The following is a 23,263-nucleotide window of genomic DNA, read 5'->3' as shown; positions in this document are numbered from 1 at the left end:
CTAGAGATGCTCTGGCCTACCTCTCGCGTGCTGGGCTATAAACGAGACATAGGGCGCCCACTATGTATCAGCGTTTCCTTTTTGTCCCTTTAAGCACCAAATACAATGTATTTGGTAGTGGTCGCACACAGCCCTTGCTTTGCTAGTCCCACTAGGCTGCCGGCCCATTCCTCCAGCCCCCACTTGTTTTCTAGGCTGGCTTTTGTTCGGTTTTTTCACCCAGTTTTCTTCCTTTTTTCAGTTCCCGATTCTTTTTTTCGATTTGCTTTTTCTTTTTAATTTTTTGTCTGTTTTCTTTTTCGCTGTTTCTGTTTTTTTTTCAAAATCAATGACGTTTTTTTTTGCAAAATTGATGCACTTTTTTCAAAGGCAATGATTTTTTTTCCAACATTGATGATTTTTTTTTCAAATTAGATGAAAATTTTCAAAGTCTCTGAACTTTTCCAAAGTTGATGAAATTTTTTGAAAAAATTGATGAACTTTTTTGGAAAATCGATTATACTTTTTCAAAATTTATAAACGTTTTTAAAATCCGTGAACATTTTGATATCATCAACTTTTTTTAGTTTTTGTGATTTGTTTTTTAAGTCGTTGGTGCGACATGTCAAATGCAATTGAGTGATCGAGCACTCGCCTTCTTCTTGGGTTGGCCCACGAGCGGGGGCGTGTGAGCGCCAGGGAATTGTTCGGGCGTTTAAGGCAGCGAACAAGAGCTCCCCTACGTCTCGCTATAAACGTAGAGCAGCCTCGCGTCAAGCAACGCCCAGAATATGTTTTAACGATGTTAATCATGTATTTGAAAAATGTTAAATGTCTGTCTAAGAAATGTCCCTGATGTATACAAAAAAGTGTAGAGTGCGTATGAAAAAGTTGACATAAAACTATATGTTTGAAATAAAATGATAATCAAGTATTTGCAAAAATGTCAATGTATACACAAAATATGTTTCATGTATTTGAATAAATGTCAAACACGTATAATTTTTTTCCTGTTCAAAACAAAAAGAGAAAGAAAAAATCCGATGAAAAGCCAAAATACAAAGAAACCAATGAAACCCAAAAAGAAACAAAAGAAATGGAAGAAAATAAAAAAACACAGAAAACCAGTGCAAAAGAATGAGAAACATATCTCTTCATCGCTGGAGGGTCAAATCTCGGCCTTGACATATGTAGCACCATGGCATACTTTGCAGTATACCCAAAAGTCACCTTTATAGTTACCCAGTTACGAACTAACGTACTAACGTTTGACCAACCCCAATTTAACCTTCCAGTATCCGTCTCTATGATAATTCTCCTGGTCAAAGGACATGAGTAAATGTTAACACATTATGAGAAAATACCAAAAATATATTGATGACATGATCTCACAATATCTCATAAGTTGGGTGTATCCAACACCATTATTACACTAACAATACGTTCTCATTATTTCTGATATCTTTATTACATTAACTATGCACATGGTTAGAAAAACAGGTAGACCAACAATACATGAGCTAGTACATAGGCCTGGCTACGGATCCATTTGTTGTTTATCTTTCTACACATGCAATTAGCTTTTCCTCTGAATCTCACATTCAAGAACCAGTGCAATTCTAGCATAAAAATGTAAATTAATTATAAATATGAAAATAAAATAACAACAACTTTATTATTGCCTCTAGGTCATATTTTCAACATATAATGCATTCTACACTTAAGATGCAAAAATAGAAAAATTACACATGGTCCGTTGGAACTAGAATCGATGGTCCAGATTGGTTGAGTAAATTGTAAAGAGTCCCCCATCAGCTCCCACATGCTCAATCTGAGCTATCCATGAGAGACTCAACGACCACGTGCAATATTTCTATTTTTGCACCATAGGGGCTGATTGCATTGGATTCTTTCACTGCTTTTTCTTAAGTGTTTTTTTCTTCTTTGTAACTTGTAAAAGCTTAAGTGGTTGACCGTGAAGCTACACTGCATATTTTACCATTTAAACTATGAAAAGTATGGTTTTCTTTTAAATTCATGATATAATTGCTCCAATTATTTTCCATTTTAGTGAGCTTTTGATACATTTTTGTTTTCTCTATCACTTCTTAGCCGTCAAGATGATCATGTTTTGGCAAGAGTTGCAAAAATTATGTTGATTATTGCATTACATCATGTACTAATTGTTTTTTATAGATTTATAATATAATTGTGGAATCTTGCTTACCGAAATTGAAATGTCTCTTCCTGGCACACAATTGTATCATGTCAAAACACTTTTGTCTGGGACTTAAAATAACACTCATGTGGAACATTTACAACTTTGATTTTGTGATGTACTAGGAAATATGCCCGTGCGTTGCAACGGGAGGAAAATAATATCTCAGCATTCCCCATATCCCCGCACACACTCTTCCATGTCCTCTATGTGAACACAACGCCCGATCTATATTGTCGCTTAGCCTGCTTTCTGCCATCGTTGGCCCGCAAGATCTTGATAGTGGTGGGGTTGGTCGGTGTGGTGGCGACCACCCAACTGATGCCCTTTTCTCCTCCGGGTCCACCTCCGTCTCGAAGTTGTGGTTGCATTCTCATTTGGTTGCTACACGATGACCTTCGAGGCACGGTTGCTTCGACTATTCTCTCCTACGACGATGTAACCGGAGGATTACTAATTGCAACGCATAAATTTTGTTTGATTGGCATAATTAGCGCATAACCAGGCATGAATGTCCCTTCATTATCAGGGTTTATTCTCTTTGACTATTTTTGCACTCATGTGCCCACATTTTTTATTAATTAGAGCAAAACCAGCATATTCTCTTTTATTAGCACATGCCCATAATTTTTTTAATTATAGGCTATAGCCAACCAGCATATTGTCTTTTATTGGCATGTGCAAGTTACCTCCGGCAATAATTTGTGGAGTACCACGTTCTGCACGTGATTCTCGAGACAACTTCCTTATTGTCACACAACCTTCCTATTTCCAGACAACTTAGGCACATATAAAAACGGGTGTGATTTAGTATAAAATTCCAAGGTGAGACTGTTCCTATCATAATTGCAAGTTATCTGAGTTTTGGCTTTGTCCGTCGACACAATATGGAAGGTTCATAGTTCAATCCCCTCGTGCCCTTAATATTTTGCTTCTTGTCAATGTGACAGAAAAAAAGAAATTCGTGGTAGGCCTAGTTGGGGATAAGCGAAAAAATGGGGAACTACGTGTGGAATGGACGGAACTGAATCTATACGTATTTTTTTGCTTTTCGTGGGGCAGCTGTGTGGGAGCTACTATATGACGCTAGTTACACCAAATAGCGCGTGGAACACACAACCAATCCCGTCTGGGCCAGCTACTGGCAGGCACCAAAATGACATGTGTTTGCAGGGCACGACTAATAATCCAGAAAAATGACAGGTTGAATGATCAAAAAGATGACCTTAAAGACTCGACCACGTGCTGCTAGCCATGGCAACAAACACCTCAGCTAACGAATGGCCAACGCGAATATTTAAGAACATACTACAACATCAGATTTATTTATTTTTGATTTTTTTTAAAATATGAATTGCCAAATATTCTTGGAAAATTGGACATTTTTTTAAATTATGAACAATGTTTTTAATATTCCATCCAATTTGAAAAAAAGCATGAACAAAATCTGAAACCGCATCATTTTCTGAAGACATGAACCTTTTATGAAAACACAAACTTTTTTTGAAGTTGTGACCGACTTTTAAAAATGGAACATGTTTTGAACATTACGAACAATTTTATAAAATTCATTTTTAAACGCGGACATTATTTTGAATTTGTGAACATTTTACTAAAACAAGAATATTTTTTGAATTTGAAATATTTTCAAAATGCATTTTTTCGAAAATACCAATTATTTTTTTGAATATGTCCTTAATTTCGAAAAAAATGGGAACGAGAATTTGTTCCAAACATTTTAAGAAAGGGGGACACAATATTGTAATTCTCAACATTTTTTAAAAATTTGAAAATAAAACAAAATTCTGAAGTTTTTACTCCCAGTGCAGCAGATAGTCAAAATAAAAAAATGGAAGGAAAAACGAAATGGGCCGGCACGGTTTTGTGCGCTCCGTGCGAAGGTCTAACTATCTGCCGCACTGGGCGTCAAATAGTGTCTTTGCAGCTTCCTGAGCAGGCAAATAAGTGGGCTGGCTATGCTGGGCCACAGCGTGTGCGGCCCAAATACGAAAAATCTGGATTGCTAAAATAAAGAACAGGCGGGCGACAAATATTTAGTACCACCTCGGATAGAACAATAAATTTCGACGGTGAACGGATGAAAAAATTGAAGAAACGCACCTTGCTTTATTAGTAAAAAGTAAAAGTACTAGCAAAAAGGCCCGTGCGTTGCAACGGGAGAAAAAAATTCACTCATATCTTTAGTTGGGTCAGTTAGACAAACTATGCGTGGCCAGTTGGCAGGTTATGACTCGACAATTTTATTTTTCTCCGGACCATCTGGCGGCGCACTGTGGGCCTAGGCTTTCTCTGTTGGGCCAAAACGGGTGGCAAGTAAGGAAACCAAATAGCTTACGTGAAATTAATTGAAGCGGGACCAAACGAAGCGGGACGAACCAAGAATATCACCTCCTTTTAATAGTAGGTATAGATATAGATAGATTGGTATTCATTACATAATGATTTTTGCATTATGAATGTCTCTAGCGTGTATACACATTATTATTTTTCTTCAGTTTTTGCCGTATTCAATTACACACATAAAAATATTTCGCCACAAAAATAGTAATATGTATACACATATTTTTTTACGTCGTTGTTGTTAATATATATGGCTTCCAATTGTAAATTCGTATGATCCAAGCATTAATATATTTTGTGATGTACAAGGAAATTTACAGCCTCCCGGTTTGCAGAGGTAGCATTGTGTCAATTGTTTAAATGCATAGGTTCTAAGGAAATCCATAAAATCAGAATTAGTGGGCTGGAACAGGCAAAGCCCAGCAAGCCGCGCTTCCTATCTACTCCCTCTATTTGGATTTGCATGTTGGGTACATATTTTTACAGCTTCAATTTGACTAAAATAACTGTAATATGCAACAACAAAAAATAAGTTCAGAAACAACTTTATTTGACGACTAATCTAAAGATATTTGATAACACATGTTTCGCTAGTCAAATACAAGATCTACAAAGTTGTGTCCGGCTTGTAAACCCAGATAGAAGTAGTAATAAGACTCATTAGAGTATCATGATTTACAGAGAGTTCACACGAAGACGGTGCACTCCTAACTAAAATAACTTATCTTGCCTCGAAAGGAAAAACTTAATGAAGTAAGTAGTGCTACTACCTGTTTTTGTGCGCTAATTTGGTCAGCCGTGACTAAGATATAATCTTTCAGTTGACTGATGATAAAATACGGCTACTGTTGTAATGCACTGTTTTGGCGAGGTCACTCCGGCGGTGAACTTTCACTACACCACAGTAGTCAATTGCAGGCGTTTTTGTAAGGGCATTCTGTAAACGCCTCAAAATCGTGCTTTAAGGTGGCGTTTTAGGAAAACGCCTTAGATTGATGCAACTTTGGTGGCATTTTAGGAAAACACCTTAGATTGATGCAGCTTTGAAGGCATTTATGAAAAACGCCTTAGATTGATGCAGCTTTGAAGGCATTTATGAAAAACGTCTTAGATTGATGCAGCTTTGAAGGCATTTCTGAAAAACGCCTTAGATTGATGAGCTTTGGAGGCATTTTTGGGAAACGCCTCAGATTCATGCAGCTTTGGGGGCGTATTCAGCTGCAGCTGGCCGGTATTGCAGCTTGGTGCGTTGGCGGCAGGTGACCGAGCTGCTGCTGCGCGCGAGACTCTCGCTCCTGGGCGTCGTCGTTTAATCTCAGCGCCGGGGCAGCCGAACGCTGGCGTTGGAGAAGAGATCGGTTTTCTTTTATCTCCGTATAAAACTAGTTAAAAGTCTGTGCTCTGTACTTAAGAAACAACAGTTCTCTTATCCTAGTGGTAAGCTAAGTAGCCGTGGTCACAAGCGGTGCTGTGTTTGAATCCTTGATTGCTTTCATTTTTCGCTAGCGCGACATATTAACTTAAATTTTAGTCCCATACCGGATAGCGAGTAACAGTTGAACGTACTTAAGGAGGAAAGATGGGTACCATTTCAGAAAGCCGATCAACAAACATGGACGGGGGATGCGTGTAGGCGTGTACATGTTATTATACAGTTAATTGATAATTGTTTCGGAGCAGTAACATACATGGACGGGGTGTGTGTGGGTGGTCTGCGCAGGCAGAGGAGGCAACGGGCACCGCAGGACAGCAAAGAAAAATAGAGAACTTCCGTTGGTAGTTTTAGTGGCATTTCAAGAAAACGGCCGAGAACAGTACAGGCGACTTAAGAATGCCAGATCTTTCAAGCATTATAAAAAAAGCCTTGATTGGCCTTTCCCTTCGCGACCAATTCTAGCATTTTTGAGAAACGCTGACAAAAACATTCGGAGGCATTTTTGCGTCCTATGGAGGCGTCTTAGAATGCCTCGTAATGTCATCCGTGCTGTAGTGTTTCAAAGTGCAACAACCTACTCCTCCGTTTCAAAATAGATGACCCAACTTTATACTAACTTTGTACTTAAGGAGGAAAGATGGGTACCATTTCAGAAAGCCGATCAACAAACATGGACGGGGGATGCGTGTAGGCGTGTACATGTTATTATACAGTTAATTGATAATTGTTTCGGAGCAGTAACATACATGGACGGGGTGTGTGTGGGTGGTCTGCGCAGGCAGAGGAGGCAACGGGCGCCGCAGGACAGCAAAGAAAAATAGAGAACTTCCGTTGGTAGTTTTAGTGGCATTTCAAGAAAACGGCCGAGAACAGTACAGGCGACTTAAGAATGCCAGATCTTTCAAGCATTATAAAAAAAGCCTTGATTGGCCTTTCCCTTCGCGACCAATTCTAGCATTTTTGAGAAACGCTGACAAAAACATTCGGAGGCATTTTTGCGTCCTATGGAGGCGTCTTAGAATGCCTCGTAATGTCATCCGTGCTGTAGTGTTTCAAAGTGCAACAACCTACTCCTCCGTTTTAAAATAGATGACCCAACTTTATACTAACTTTGTACTAAAGTTGAGTCATCTATTTTGGAACGGAGGGAGTACCAAATATGAGGTTTTAAATACAGTTGTGGTCGAGATTTGTCCAGCCTACGTTCAAAGTGCGAGTACCTACCAAAATCTGAAGATTTTAAAATTTGTGGATCCTATATCATCTCAGGTAAACAAAAAGATATCCATTTGATTGGAGTTTTAAGGACAGACAATGCAGAAGTGAAGCATGGTGCGGATTGCACTGCCATGCAAGCACATTGACGTGATGGTGCTGGAGTCCTACTCATCACCTTGCTATTAAAATAGAAGTATTAAGAAGTCAGCACCCTATAGTAATCCCTTTCGCAAAAAAAAAACCTATAGTAATTTAAACTGGCGCCTATAAATAGATGCACGTATGCACACACAACCTTCCAACTATCACATTAGCTAAAGCCTTCATCCTTCTACTAGCTAACTTCTCTGCTCAACATGGCTTCGATGGGGTTTTGCTACGCACAGGTACACGTGAAGCAAGAAAGACTGAGGAGGAGGATCAGCGAGAATGCTTCGGCAGCGACGATGATGGGCAAGTCGATGACCGGAGAAGATGAGAAGGAGAATTTTATTGGTCAAGAGGAGAAGAAGGCAGCTTGCAATGCATGGACCGCCGGCGACCGGAGGGTGCATCCATGTGCATCTTCCACGGCGGCTGCGGCGCCGAACGGTGGCCACCGGTGAAGCTGGCCGGCCAAGGAACATCTTTCCATACATAGATAACTATAGTGCGAGTATATATTATGGGGTTGTGAGTAGTAGTAGTAGCAGCAGCAGTATTTTGCTTTGAACTTTCCTTCCTCTATTCTCTCCCTGCAGGGAAATAAAGTTAAGTTGGTTAAGTCCAAGGATCCGCCGTCGAACAAGATCCATGATTTGTGTAATGACGGTGAAATCAGTGAAATCACTTTGAAACATGGTTTACTTTACAAAAAAAGCATTTCAGTTTAATTATAGTTTGGGATCCTAATTTCATTCAATGCCAAATTTCTGAAATTGCACTGCAATATGTCTATAAGTTATTTATAATTATGACTAAACCAAAACTGAAATAAGATGAAAACATGCTGCAATGTGCTCGTGAAACGTCAGTGATTTTTTTGTTGCAGTGTAGTTTTGTGAGATGTCATTGAATATTTTGTGAAATGCATATGGAATGTATTTGTAATTATCAACTGTGAATGGAACAATTGGTTTGTGAACTGTATCTCAAAAAAATCATGAATTTTATTATTGAAAATGCAATTAAAATTTTATGAAATTGTTGTAAAATTTATCTGAATTTTTAACTTGCTCTAAAATGTTTTCATAGATATGAATTGCAACTGAGATCTCAAAAAATACTTAGTGTGAATGATATGTTATGATTTATGAATTGTATCCAAAAAGATTATACAATCACATTAGAAAATGTATGAAAATCATTGTGGATTTTTTGATTTTTTTACTTTCTTTGAAATGTACCTGAAATGGTTCTAGAGTGGATATATGAAGTTGATCTGACTTGTCTATGAAGTCCGAAAATATAGTAATGGTGAAATGTTAGTGAAATGCATATGACATTTGTGTTAACAATGTATCTGGAAATGAACATTAAATAATGAATGATATTTAAAAAAGTTAAAATTTTAAAATGAAAAACTGTTGGTTTTGAAAATCTCAAGAACCAACAAAATTAATAAAAATGTCTAAAAGAGATTGAATACAGACAAATACTCGTAAGAATTCTTGAGCTTGAAAATGTAGGTTCAAATCTCGAAGCATCAATCGGTGGTGGATGCTTTGCGGGCACATATTGAAAAAATTACCAAGTATCAATACTGAACAAATCGACTTCAAAATAAAGAAAACCCAAGGCCATCCATATAAGACTTGCCTAGCAACAACATATCCACAATCCTACCAGAAAATCTATGACCTTGGACAATATCCACTGGTCGAATAACATGTGAGTTGACAAAGAGCCATGATCGGAGCGGAGTTAAGCCCGGTTCTTTTGAGCAGATATGGGAAATCTCTGTCTGGAATCTTGAGCGAAAAGAACTCGATTTGGCTTCCAAAATCTTGAGAGGATTCTCTAGAATCCTGGTGCAACCCAAAATGTCCAAAAAAAACTTTGGATTTTCCCAGATTCTTAGGATTTTGGATAGTCCCTTAAAAGAAAATTGTCTGAATTAAAAGAGTACCCCTGTTGTAGCACGTAATTACGACTAGAATGCCACCGGCCGATCCACCCTCCCGTACATGCTCGCGGTCAACCCATCCACGCATCGAGCGAAAGAACTCACCCGACACATAGCGACCGCTAGGGTTGCCGCGCCGCCGTTGTAATCTCTTGGTCTTGTATGTATCCATATTGTTATATACAAGATGGTATGTTGTAAATTTCTAATGCCTTTGGATGTCCTACTGTAGATAAATATTACTTGTGGACTCCACATACTCAAACGGGGTTGGATATTTAGCACCATACGAATGACAAACGATACTATGTACCAGATTTCCAACAACACCGTCGGTGGGGAGATATGAGACATTCAATCATCGTCATTTTCTTTGCGAAATGTCATTGAAAGAGCATTTAATGTTCTCAAGATGAAATGGCGAATTCTCAGAGGCATACCTCGGTACAAATCAGAGACCCAAAAGATGATTGTCACTGCATGCATGTGCCTCCACAATTGGATTCATGATAGCAAGTTACATGATGAGCATCTTGACAAGTTTGACAATGATGGGTGTGTGCAACCTTAGTGTCGTTTTACCAGTGGCGGATCTAGGATTCAACCCATGTGGGGGCAACATTACATAGGGTTGAAGTTTTTTGTAGGCTGTGTTGGTGACCGAGCTCCATGAAGACCGAAATTTTTGATTAATTCAAAATTCAAAATGTCTGGTTTCAAAAAGATCTGAAAATATGCATATATATACAAGGATGAAATGTATGTGCATGTGTAAAAATTCACGATGAAATACCTTGAATTGCGACTTGTGCAAAAAAAAAACAAATTCATGGACTTCAGGGCAGTATCATGTGCTGAAAAGCCATAGATTAGTTTCTTTTTGCACAACCCTCATTTCAACGTATTTCATAGTGAAAATTTACATACATGTACATTATGCCTCCATGTGTATATGTGTATTTATCAGAATTTTTTGAAACATAAAAAAAATATGAATTTTGAATTTTTCATAAGATGGCCTCCATCGAGCTCGGCCTCCAAAAGGAATTTTTGTGAAGTTTTGGAGTATTTAGGCTGCACCAAAATTAGTATACTGGATATATGCATATGCATGCACTAGTAAAAAAAACATTTTGCAAAATGTTTGTGGGGCCATGGCCCCCACACTGGATTCATCCGTGCCGTTTAAGGTGCCAACATTCTACCATCAGAAGATGATGGTAGCATGACCACAACACATGAGGCTATTGTTGCCTAGTCTCGTACCTTATTCGCTCTATTTTTAGTTCACCAACTTTTGTAATGAACAAAACTTTAAAACCATTCAAATTGTAATATTTAGCACTTTATGATATTCGCAAATCACTTTTGTGCTCATATTTGACAAGATACTATTTGAAATAACAAAGTGTTAACTATCAGAAAAGAACTTGATGGCAGATTCTATGTGAAGAAGATTCTGGAAGAATTTTTAGAATCTTGATTCTGCAGAATCCTATGCGAAAAGAACCGAGCCTTGAAATGATTCATTACAACATGAAAGGAATTACGGACAGTGACTACTAGGATAGATGATCACGACCCAATTGCTTATTATAATGATCAATGACTGGTTGGCTTAGCAGCTAAGATTCTTTTTACTAATAAAGTAACTTTATCTTGCCTCAAAAGGTAAGTCAATTTAAATTAAAAATAGTGCTACCTTTTTTTTGTGCGCTAATTTGGTCAGCGGTGAGTAGATATAATATCTTATAGTTGACTGATGATAAAATAGGAGTAATACTCCTACAATGTCTGCACCACGATCGACTGATGTGGTCGTGATCTCTCTGGCGGTGAACTTTCTAAGTGCAAGTACCACCTACCAAATCTGAAGGTTTTAAAATCTGTGGATCCAATATCATCTCGGGGAGACGGAGAGATATTATACATTTGATTAAAAGTTTAAGCACGGATAATATAGAAGTGAAGCATGTAGTGGATTGCACTGCCAGGCAAGCAAATTATTAACCTGATGGTGCCGTGCTGGAGTTCTAGTCATCGCCTTCCCTGCTTTTAGGAGCACTGGCAAGTCCAACCCTGCTTGCGTATGTTCCACCTGAGCATCTTTAGTCGATCCCTCAAAACTGGTTAACTCTTTAAATTTTTATTTTGAGGAGTTAAACTATGCCTATCTGAACACTTAAGGGTTTAGCTCTTGGATTATTTTAGGAGAGTGCTCCCTCGGTTCACAAATTTGAGAGAGCAAAATCAATTCTTAGAAAAGATTAGTTCCTCTCACGCGACCGCCTCTCTCTATTGCTCGGTCACTTGCACGTCAGTGCCGCTTCCGCCGCGTTCCTTTCCTCCAACGACCAACCTGCACCGGCCGACACCCCGCAGCCCCACCGACCTCTGGCCGCCGAATTCCGATGATATTTTTTTCCTTCATTTTTTCATCTTTTCCATCTTCTCTGGCATGACAGCGCTCCTCCTCCTTGTCTCCAGCCCAGCAATGCTCCTCCGGTCGTCCCCGGGCACGAGCAAAGGTGCAACACGCGTGGAGAAACACCTACAAAGAGGAAAATTTAGGTACACGAAGAAACTTATAGTGAAAGGTGGCCACCATCACCGATTTTCATGAATGTTTACGTTCTGAACCACACAATCATGCCACTAGGGGAAGGATGAGCAGAAGAACCCATTCAGACAAAGTAAAACCCAAGACAAGGCCTATAGAATGAGAGAGCACCTTGTTTATTTTCTCACCTTGTATTGGGCAAACTAGATACAACCTATTAGAATAGTTGCATGATTATGTGTTGGCTGATGACATGCCATATTTTATCAACAATCTAACAAACAAACTGTTGAAGATGCCCTAAATGTACCAACTAAGGGTGTGGCTAACAGTCAATCGACTGAAAACTGGTTTTGGCCAGTCGATCATTTTGGAACGTTGAATGCAAAATCAACAGCGATAGCGTCTTCTTCAACCTCCGACTCATCTTCCTCCTCTGACCAGCTCGCATGCCACCAGCCAAGCCACCTACTGTTGCCCCCCGCGACTGCCCCGCCACATCGCCCTCCCCTGAACCGCCCCCACCGCCGGTCTTGCCGCTGCCGGCGGCCATCCCTCTAAACCGGGCGATGACCAAATTTTCTCCGGCGAACTTGCACCACAGCCATGTTGCCGCCCCCCACTACCATTGTGCTGCCTCCCCCACCCCCACCCTAAGATACCTGATGGGGTAGCCTGCTAGTGAGCTTCTTCATCTCCTCCGGTGAGCTTCTTCCTCCCCTCCGACGGTTTCTCCGTTCTAATGAAATCGACTGACCCAGAATCAAAACTCAGGCGACTTACACGTAGCTATTATAACCAACTAATCATGCGCATGACATCAGTCGAGTCATGCAGGCGCCACGTGCCCCATTAGGCCCCACACGCGTCTCACTTAATCTCATCTTGGACACTCTCTCTCTCTCTCTCACACACACAACCAGACCGAGGGTCCCCGCCTTTGATATCCTAGCTTTATCCTCATCTCCCGTCTCATCCTACTCCAGCGACGTATGGGACGCGCTCCAGCTACCCCCTCATGGAGTCGCATTGGTCGCAGGCAGTATTGTATAGCTATCGTTGCACTTCCATGCTGCAAGGTCATCTCCTGCGCTGCATACCCGGCCGTCTGGGCATGCTTGCCGCGTGTTTCAACCAGCCTGGTCGTGCGCGCTGCAAATCAGCCGTCTTTTTTGCGTGAAACAAAGTGCGGCAGACCACCACATGCTTGTCACATCTGCCATGGTCGCAACCAGCTTTGCTGTAAACAGGAGTGGAATGTTATGCAAGCTGAAGGTGACCGTAGCATGATCCATGTTGCAATGGAAGACCGCGACATAGTCCATGTTGCACCCCACGTGCTTGCAACACCATGCAAGCTTGAGGTGACCGCAGCATGGTCCATGTTACAATGGATGACTGCAACATGATTCATGTTGCGATGATCCGACGGCTACAGGAGACACCTCCAGCGGCTCACAACCCAGTTGATCTTTGCCAAAGAACACCCGACCAAACGCGTAGCGAGGTCTTTATTTTGTGCGACTAATTTAATCAAAGGTGATTATATATAGTATCTTCCCAGTTGACAGATAATAAAATACTACTCCCTCCGTTCCAAATTACTCGTCGCAGAAATTGATGTATCTAGAATTAAAATACATCTAGATACATCCACACCTGCGACAAGTAATTCGAAACGGAGGAAGTACACTATTATAGTGCACTGTTGTGGTCGAGAACTCACCGGCGGTGAACTTCCAAAGTGCGGCAACCTGCCAAATCTGAAGTTTTATATACAACGGCTCGTTACATTAGTGTCCCATATTTCTCCAAGACCACTTTCAGAGTGCGAGTGGCACCTACCAAATCTGAAGTTTTTAAAATTTGTGGGTCCAATATCATCTCGGGGAGTCGTAGAGATGTCCAATTGAAATTTGAAAGACCGACAGCGAGAAGTGTAGCATGCTGTGGATTGCACTGCCAGGCAAGCAAATTATTAACATGATGGTGCTGTGCTGGAGTTCTAGTCATCGCCTTCTCTTCTTTTAGGAGTAGTAAGAGCAACTCTAGCGGACCCCGTAAAATATCGACCCGCAAAACGCGTTTGCAGTTTGACGAAGGTCTTGTTTGCAGGTCGAGAACGAGCGCGGCCGAACAGAAACCGTAGATGAAACTGCATAATTTGAAAAAACGGTTTCACAGGAGAAATTGCACCTCGTGGGCGCGAGTAGTTCATCACATACTACATATATTTACATGATCAAACACTAGTTCATACTACATACTACATCAGTACTAGTACTAAAGGGGTGGGGATCTCACGGCAGCGAGCTCACGGCCATGGACGACGCCGTGGAGGAGCTCAATCCTCCTCGCTGGAGCTGCCGAGGTCGATGTACTTCACCCTCTGCTCCTCGCGGATGCGCCGCCACTCTCGTCCTTCTCCTTGGCGGCGAGGTTGGCCGCGATCGCCTGCCAGAACTCGAGGTCTTCGAGCTCCTCGTACTGGCGCCGGTGCTCCGTCTCCTCTCGCACGCTCCGCTCGGCAATGGCGGCCGCAACCGCGTCGACATTAGCGACGAAGTCCTCCGGCATCACCCTCCCCCGAACCGCCCCCACTGCCGGTCTTGCCGCCGCCCCCGACCATCCTTCTAAACCCTGGCGATGACCGGTTTTTCTCCGGCGTACTTGCACCACCGCCGTGTTGCCGCCCCCACTACCGCCATGCTGCCTCCATCACCCCCATCCTAAGATAGCTGATGGGGTAGCCTGCCTGCGAGTTTCTTCCTCCCCTCCGGCGGTTTCTACCTTCTAGCGAAATCGACTGGCCCAAAATCAAAACTCAGGCGACTGACATGTAGCTATTGTGACCAACTAATCATGCGCATGACGTCAGTCGGGTCGTGAAGGCGCCACGTGCCCCATCAGCCCCCCACACGCGTCTCACTTGATCCCATCTTGGGAAGCATCTTAGACCCTCGACCACATCATCTCTCTCTCTCTCTCTCTCTCTCTCTCTCTCTCTCTCTCTCTCTCTGCGCGCGCGCGTGTGTCCTCTGTGCCAGCCAGATCGAGGGTCCCCACCTTAGGTCTCCTAGCTTTATCCTCATCTCTTGTCTCATCCTACTCCATTGACGTATGGGAGGCACTCTGGCTACCCCCCTCAATGGAGTCGCACTGGCCGCAGGCGGCATTGTATAGCTTTCGTTGCGCTCCCATGCTGCAAGGTCATCTTCTACGCTGCATACCGGGCCGTCCGGGCATTCTCGCCACGTGTTTCTGCCTGCCTAGTCATCCGTGCTGCAAATCAGCCGTCGTTTTGCGTGAATCAAAGTGCGGCAGACCACCACATGCTGTTGCATCTGCCATGGCCGCAACCAGCTTTGCTCCAAACAGGAGTGCAATGTTATACAAGCTGAAGGTGGCTGCAACATGATCCATATTGCAATGGAAGATCACGACATAGTCTATGTTGCACCCCACGTGTTTGCAACACCATGCAAGCTTGAGGTGACCGCAGCATGGTCCATGTTACAATGGATGACATGATTCATGTTGCGATGATCCGACGGCTACACGAGACACATCCAGCGGCTCACAACCCAGTTGATCTTTGCCAAAGAACACACAACCAAACGCGTAGCAAGGTCTTTATCGTGTGCGACTAATTTAATCAGAGGCGACTAGATATAATATCTTCGCAGTTGACCGATGATAAAATACTACACTGCTGTAGTGCACTGTTGTGGTCGAGAACTCACCGGCGGTGAACTTCCAAAGGGCGACAACCTGCCAAATCTGAAGTTTTATATACAACGGTTCGTTACATTAGTGGCCGATATTTCTCCAAGACCACTTTCAGAGTGCGAGTGGCACCTACCAATTCTGAAGTTTTTAAAATTTGTGGGTCCAATATCATCTCAGGGAGTCGTAGAGATGTCCAATTGAAATTTGAAAGACCGACAGCGAGAAGTGTAGCATGCTGTGGATTGCACTGCCAGGCAAGCAAATTATTAACATGATGGTGCCGTGCTGGAGTTCTAGTCATCGCCTTCTCTGCTTTTAGTAGTAGTAATACTAGTAGTATATTGGCAATGGCAAGTCCACCCCAGTTTGCATATGATCCATCTAAACCGGCAAAGGAGATGTGCCCATAGAAATTAAGAAGCCAGCACACGGTTCGCACCCAATAATTCCCACTGGTGCCTATAAATACACGCACGTATGCACACACCAACACCCACAATCACATCAACTCAAGCCTTCATCTTTCTAGCCATCTTCTCTCCTACAGTCCTACTCAACATGGCTTCCATGGGGTTCAGCTACGCACAGGTACACGTGAAGCAAGAGAGACTGATGAGGAGGATCAGCGACAGCAAGAAGGCTTCGGCAACGGCGACGGTAGACAAGTCGATGGCCCGAGAAGAAGAGAAGATGAAGGAGCGTTTCATGGGTGAAGAGGAGAAGAAGGCAACTTGCAACTCATGGACCGCCGGGAGGGTGCATCCGTGCGCGTCTTCCCCGGCGGCTGCGGCGCCAAAGGGTGGGCACCGATGAAGCTGGACGGTCATTGGGTAGTATTTTGCTATATGGTACTTCCTCTGTTAGTGATCTAAACGCTCTTATATTTCTTTACGGAAGGAGTACTTCCTTTCCTTTGTTGTCTCGTTCTAGATTTGTATTATCGTGATCATGTTATATTCTTGTCCGTTAAGGAAATAAAGCTTGTGTGTGTCATGATTAATATAGTAAGGAGTACATGGGCCCACGCAACCTGTGTTTAGTAGATGAATCACGTGCCTACCTGAAATGCAATCCGTCCGCCATACAACATTCATCTGCACAAGCGAGAATGCATTTTCTCTCGTGCATGGGAGGTCTCATGCATGGATTAGTCCATTGATTATCACTCCATATTTTTGGGTGGGTCTCCACATGCAGTTTTTGGCAGAAGTGACATGCTCCACCCATCTGATCTCCCACATGCCTTTCATTTTAACTTTCAATTTGAATCTAGTGTATCTTTTGAACCGAAAGTCCAATTTACATTTTGTTTGAATATTTGTTTTTCATGTGATGAGGGCTTTCAAATAAGACCACTCTTGAACACGTTTTGACAACTTTTAAAATTTTCATGAAATTTCATCTTTTAAAACTTGACACGATGAGGGATAAAATCACCAGGTTTTAAATAGTAAAACTTAAAGCTCTACCCTAAACCGTAAAAACAAATGAGACTTGACAAAAACTTAATATTATAACTATTAAGTTTTAATATTTGAAACTATTAAAATTTAAAAGTTATCAAAATGTTTGAGTGACCTTGTTCGAAAGTCCTCGTCGCAACAACCGTAAATATGCAAACAAAACTTAATTTTGACTTTCAAGTAAAAAAATATAGTATATTCAAATTTGAAAGCTAAAATAAACACCATGGGAGGTTGGATGGGTAGAGCATGCCATCTCTGCCAAAAGTTGTATTCAGGGCCCATCAAAAAGCAATCAATGCCATGCTTGCATAGGAGATAAGCTCAGGGTTTAGGGTTCTAATCTTCAACCAAATACTCCCTCCGTTTCTAAATATAATTCTTTTTACAAACTCCAAATATGGACTACATTTGGAGCAAAATGAGTGAATATACACACTAAAATAAGTCTATATACACCCGTATGTAGTGTATATTGAAATCTCTAAAAATACTTATATTTAGGAACGGAGGGAATAGATGGCTGAGGCTTTCACAGGGCCTCTCATGCACATGAGAATTGCTTTTTTCACGAGCACCCTTGTTTTCATAACACACATGAATATAATTGGGGGTTCGAATCCAAGATGTACAATTACACTCTTCACAACGAACATATAAACATATTTATTAAACCTAAAACCATAAGTATATTATGATGTGCTTATACTATGTCGTGGTCCCTTGTAGTTTACTTCATGCCTTCACCAGTACATTTCGATACAAGTCTTTTGTGATGTGAACAAATAGGCACATTAATGGAGATGCATGGTAGAGGAACTAATTTATTATTTGCCACTCGTTAATATTTTAAATAACCATGTGCCAATGCTACAGCCTGGTTTCCCTACAAGAAGACCTTATTGAAAATGTTCCATGCATTCTCTACTGGAACAAACATTACAATACTATAGTTAAGGTGAAAACATTTGCTGTATTTTATTACTTTAGGAGCTATGTCTAGCTACCTTCTATTTTTCATTTTTGACCCGTTTTGATCTTATGCAGGTCAATGGAAAATTATGTTCTTTAGTCACTGATTCAAATTATTTAAGAACTAGTGCAGTTTGGCAGACGCTTGAGGTATGCTATTCTATATTTTTCATAATATCTTTGTGTGATTGAAATGAACTTGTGACCATTCTTTGCTGTGGCTTGTTAGGTTAGTGGTGGCGGATAATATTTGGACATCAACTTCAGACCAATTTATGCGGAGCTTGATGCAGCTTCTTCGGTATGTATAACGTGGACCAAAAAATAAATCATTTACTATGTTGGCGAAATCAAATATATATCTGCAATGCTTTGTTGTCATCGTGCAATCTTTTCCCTTTCCATTTCTATTTCTATCTGTGATATATGTGTGCTGTAGACATAGTCAAATGCAATTTACTCTTCCCATATACATGAAATTTTATCTTCCTTGCAAGTCATGTTGCGTTTGTTCTTGTTTGAAAATTCATGTTGCGATATTACAATTGATGGTAACAATAAGCAATGCACTTTGTCTTGTTCATTGATTAAATTGTGTGATCTCTCTTCAGTTTGTTCCTGAAACAAGTACCTCCCAAGCATCTACCTCATTCATGAAGCCAGATTTGGAAGGGATTACATCACATGGTGATGGATTGTATCTGGACTGTAGCTTTACACATTCGGGACCCGATGCAGCTCTTTTGGTATGCATAACACATTGACCATAAAATGAACCATTTGATGCTTTGTTACAATTTTGGTTGGCGAAATCAAATATATCTGTAATTGCAATGACTTTGTGACTCATTCTTTACTATGTTACCATCACATTTGATTTTTATAACAAATATTCATTTTTCCATTTCTATTTCTACTGTTGATATATGTATGCTGTATACATACTATTACCGTATACATGAAATCTTATCTTTCTTCCAAGTCATGTCGTGTTTGTTGTTTGAAAGTGCATTTACATTGAAGAAAATTAGTGTACAATCGGTTGTGGCAATAAGCAATGCATTTTGTCCTCATTGTTGTATAATGCGAAGGTTGAATTGTGTTTTCTTTAGGGAGATGATTGATACATCTCCAATATATCTATAATTTTTTATTGTTCCATGCTATTATATTATCTGTTTTGGATGTTTAATGGGCTTTAATATGCTCTTTTATATTATTTTTGGGACTAACCTATTAACCGAAGGCCTAGTGCCAATTTCAGTTTTTTTGCCTATTTCAGTGTTTTGCAGAAAAGGAATACCAAACGGAATCCAAACGGAATGAAACCTTAGCGATGATCTTTCTTGGAACAAACGCAATCCAGAAGACTTGGAGTTGAAGTCTGGAACTCCGCGAGGCGGCCACGAGGCAGGAGGGCGTGCCCAGGGGGTAGGGCGCCCCACCCTCGTGGGCCCCACGGAGCTCCACCGACGTACTTCTTTCGCCTATATATACTCTTATACCCTAAAAACATCAGGGGGAGCCACGGAACCACTTTTCCACCGCCGCAACTTTCTGTACCCCTGAGATCCCATCTTGGGGCCTTTTCCAGCGATCTGCCGGAGGGGGAATCGATCACGGAGGGCTTCTACATCAACACCATAGCCTCTCTGATGATGTGTGAGTAGTTTACCACAGACCTTCGGGTCCATAGTTATTAGCTAGATGGCTTCTTCTCTCTCTTTGGTTCTCAATACAAAGTTCTCCTCGATGTTCTTGGAGATCTATTCGACGTAATACTCTTTTGCGGTGTGTTTGCCGAGATCCGATGAATTGTGGATTTATGATCAAGATTATCCATGAATAATATTTGGTTCTTCTCTGAATTCTTATATGCATGATTTGATATCTTTGCAAGTCTCTTCGAATTATAGGTTTAGTTTGGCCTACTAGATTGATCTTTCTTGCAATAGAAGTGCTTAGCTTTGGGTTCAATCTTGCGGTGTCCTTTCCCAGTGACAGTAGGGGCAGCAAGGCACGTACTGTATTGTTGCCATCAAGGATAAAAAGATGGGGTTTATATCATATTGCTTGAGTTTATCCCTCTACATCATGTCATCTTGCTTAATGCGTTACTCTATTCTTATGAACTTAATACTCTAGATGCATGCTGGATAGCGGTCGATGTGTGGAGTAATAGTAGTAGATGCAGAATCGTTTCGATCTACTTGACACGGATGTGATGCCTATATTCATGATCATTGCCTAGATATTCTCATAACTATGCGCTTTTTTATCAATTGCTCAGCAGTAATTTGTTCACCCACTGTAATATATGCTATCTTGAGAGAAGCCACTAGTGAAACCTATGGCCCCCCGGGTCTCTTTCTTATATATTGCATCTCTTTTATTTACATCACATCTCGTTTTACTATCTTGCAATCTTTACTTTCCAATCTATACAACAAAAATACCAAAAAATATTTATCTTACTATCTTTATTAGATCTCACTTTTGCGAGTGACCGTGAAGGGATTGACAACCCCTTTATCGAGTTGGTTGCAAGGTTATTGATTATTTGTGCAGGTACTAGGTGACTTGCGTCTTATCTCCTACTGGATTGATACATTGATTCTCAAAAACTGAGGGAAATACATACGCTACTTTGCCGCATCATCCTTTCCTCTTCAAGAGAAAATAAACGCATGCTCAAGAGGTAGCAAGAAGGATTTCTGGAGCCGTTGCCGGGGAGATCTACGCTCAAGTCAAGTCATACCAAGTACCCACCATAAACTCTTCTCCCTCGCATTACATTATTTTCCATTCGCCTCTCGTTTTCCTCTCCCCCACTTCTAACACGATTTTCAAAATCCTTTGCCATTTCTTCGCCTCTCTTCTGTTCGCCTCTTTTCGCTTGCCTCTTATGTGCTTGTGTGTTGGATTGATTGTTTGTCACGATGGCTCAAGATAATACTAAATTGTGTGACTTTTCCAATACCAACAACAATGATTTTATTAGCACTCCGATTGCTCCTATTACCGATGCTGAACCTTGTGGAATTAATGCCGCTTTGTTGAATCTTGTCATGAAAGATCAATTTTCTGGCCTTCCTAGTGAAGATGCCGCTACCCATCTAAACAACTTTGTCGATTTGTGTGATATGCAAAAGAAGAAAGATGTGGATAATGATATTGTTAAATTAAAGTTATTTCTGTTTTCTCTTAGAGATCGTGCTAAAACTTGGTTCTCTTCTTTGCCTAAAAATAGTATTGATTCATGGAATAAGTGCAAAGATGCTTTTATATCTAAGTATTTTCCTCCCGCTAAGATCATCTCTCTTAGAAATGATATTATGAATTTTAAGCAACTTGATCATGAGCATGTTGCACAAGCTTGGGAGAGAATGAAATTAATGATACGTAATTGCCCTACACATGGTTTGAATTTATGAATGATTATACAAAAAATTTATGCCGGGTTGAATTTTGCTTCTAGAAATCTTTTAGATTCGGCCACGGGAGGCACTTTTATGGAAATCACTTAGGAGAAGCTACTAAACTCCTAGATAATATTATGGTTAATTATTCTCAATGGCACACCGAAAGATCCACTAGTAAAAAAGTTCATGCGATTGAAGAGATTAATGTTTTGAGTGGAAAGATGGATGAACTTATGAAATTGTTTGCTAATAAGAGTGTATCTTCTGATCCTAATGATATGCCTTTGTCCACTTTGATCGAGAATAATAATGAATCTATGGATGTGAATTTTGTTGGTAGGAACAATTTTGGTAACAACACGTATAGAGGAAACTTTAACTCTAGGTTGTTTCCTAATAATTCCTCTAATAATTATGGTAATTCCTACGACAACTCTTATGGAAATTTTAATAAGATGCCCTCTGATTTTGAGACTAGTGTTAAAGAATTTATGAGTTCGCAAAAGAATTTCAATGTTTTGGTTGAAGAAAAATTGCTTAAGATTGTTGAGTTGGCTAGGAACGTGGATATAATTTCTCTTGATGTTGATTCCTTGAAACTTAGATCTATTCCACCTAAGCACGATATCAATGAGTCTCTCAAAGCCATGAGATTTTCCATTGATGAGTGCAAAGAAAGAACCGCTAGGATGCGTGCTAAAAAAAGATTGCTTCGTGAAAGCGTGTTCTTCTAGTTTTCATGATAATAAAGATGAAGATCTAAAAGTAATTGATGTGACTCCTATTAAATATTTGTTTTCCAATATGAATCTTGATAAAGAAGGGACTGGAGATGAGTCAACTTTAGTTAAAAGGCATCCCAATGATTCGGAGTTTTTAGACCTTTATGCTAAAATTAATAAAAGTGGGATTGAAGAGGTCAAAACTTTACATAGCAATGAACCCACTATTTTGGATTTCAAGGAATTTAATTATGATAATTGCGCTTTGATATATTGTATTTCCTTGTTGCAATCCGTGTTGAATTCTCCTCATGCTTATAATCAGAATAAAGCTTTCACTAAACATATCGTTGATGCTTTAATGCAATCCCATGAAGAAAAGCTTGAGCTAGAAGTTTTTATCCCTAGAAAACTTTATGATGAGTGGGAACCTACTATTAAAATTAAGATTAAATATTATGAATGCTATGCTTTGTGTGATTTGGGTGCTAGTGTTTCCACGATTCCAAAAACTTTGTGTGATGTGTTAGGTTTCCGTGAATTTGATGATTGTTCTTTAAATTTGCATCCTGCGGATTCCACCATTAATAAACCTATGGGAAGGATTAATGATGTTCTTATTATTGCAAATAGGCATTATGTGCCCGTAGATTTCACTGTTCTTGATTTAGATTGCAATCCTACATGTCCTATTATTCTTGGTAGACCTTTCCTTACAACGATTGGTGCAATTATTGACATGAAAGAAGGAAATATTAGATTCCAATTTCCGTTAAGGAAGGGCATGGAACACTTTCCTAGAAAGAAAATGAAATTGCCTGATAAATCAATTATGAGAGCCACTTATGGATTGCATACCAAATATGACAATACTTAGATATATTCTTGCTTTATGCCTAGCTAGGGGCGTTAAACGATAGCTCTTGTTGGGAGGCAACCCAACTTTATTTTTGTTCTTTGCTTTTTGTTCCTGTTTAGTAATAAATAATTCATTTAGCCTCTGTTTAGATGTGGTTTTATGTTTTAATTGTGCCAAGTAGAACCTTTGGGAAGACATGGGTGAAGTCTTTGCAATCTTGT

This window comes from Triticum aestivum, chromosome 5D (assembly GCF_018294505.1).
Source record: "Triticum aestivum cultivar Chinese Spring chromosome 5D, IWGSC CS RefSeq v2.1, whole genome shotgun sequence".
In the NCBI taxonomy this organism is placed as follows: domain Eukaryota; kingdom Viridiplantae; phylum Streptophyta; class Magnoliopsida; order Poales; family Poaceae; genus Triticum; species Triticum aestivum.
Note: the sequence above shows the minus strand (reverse complement) of the source record.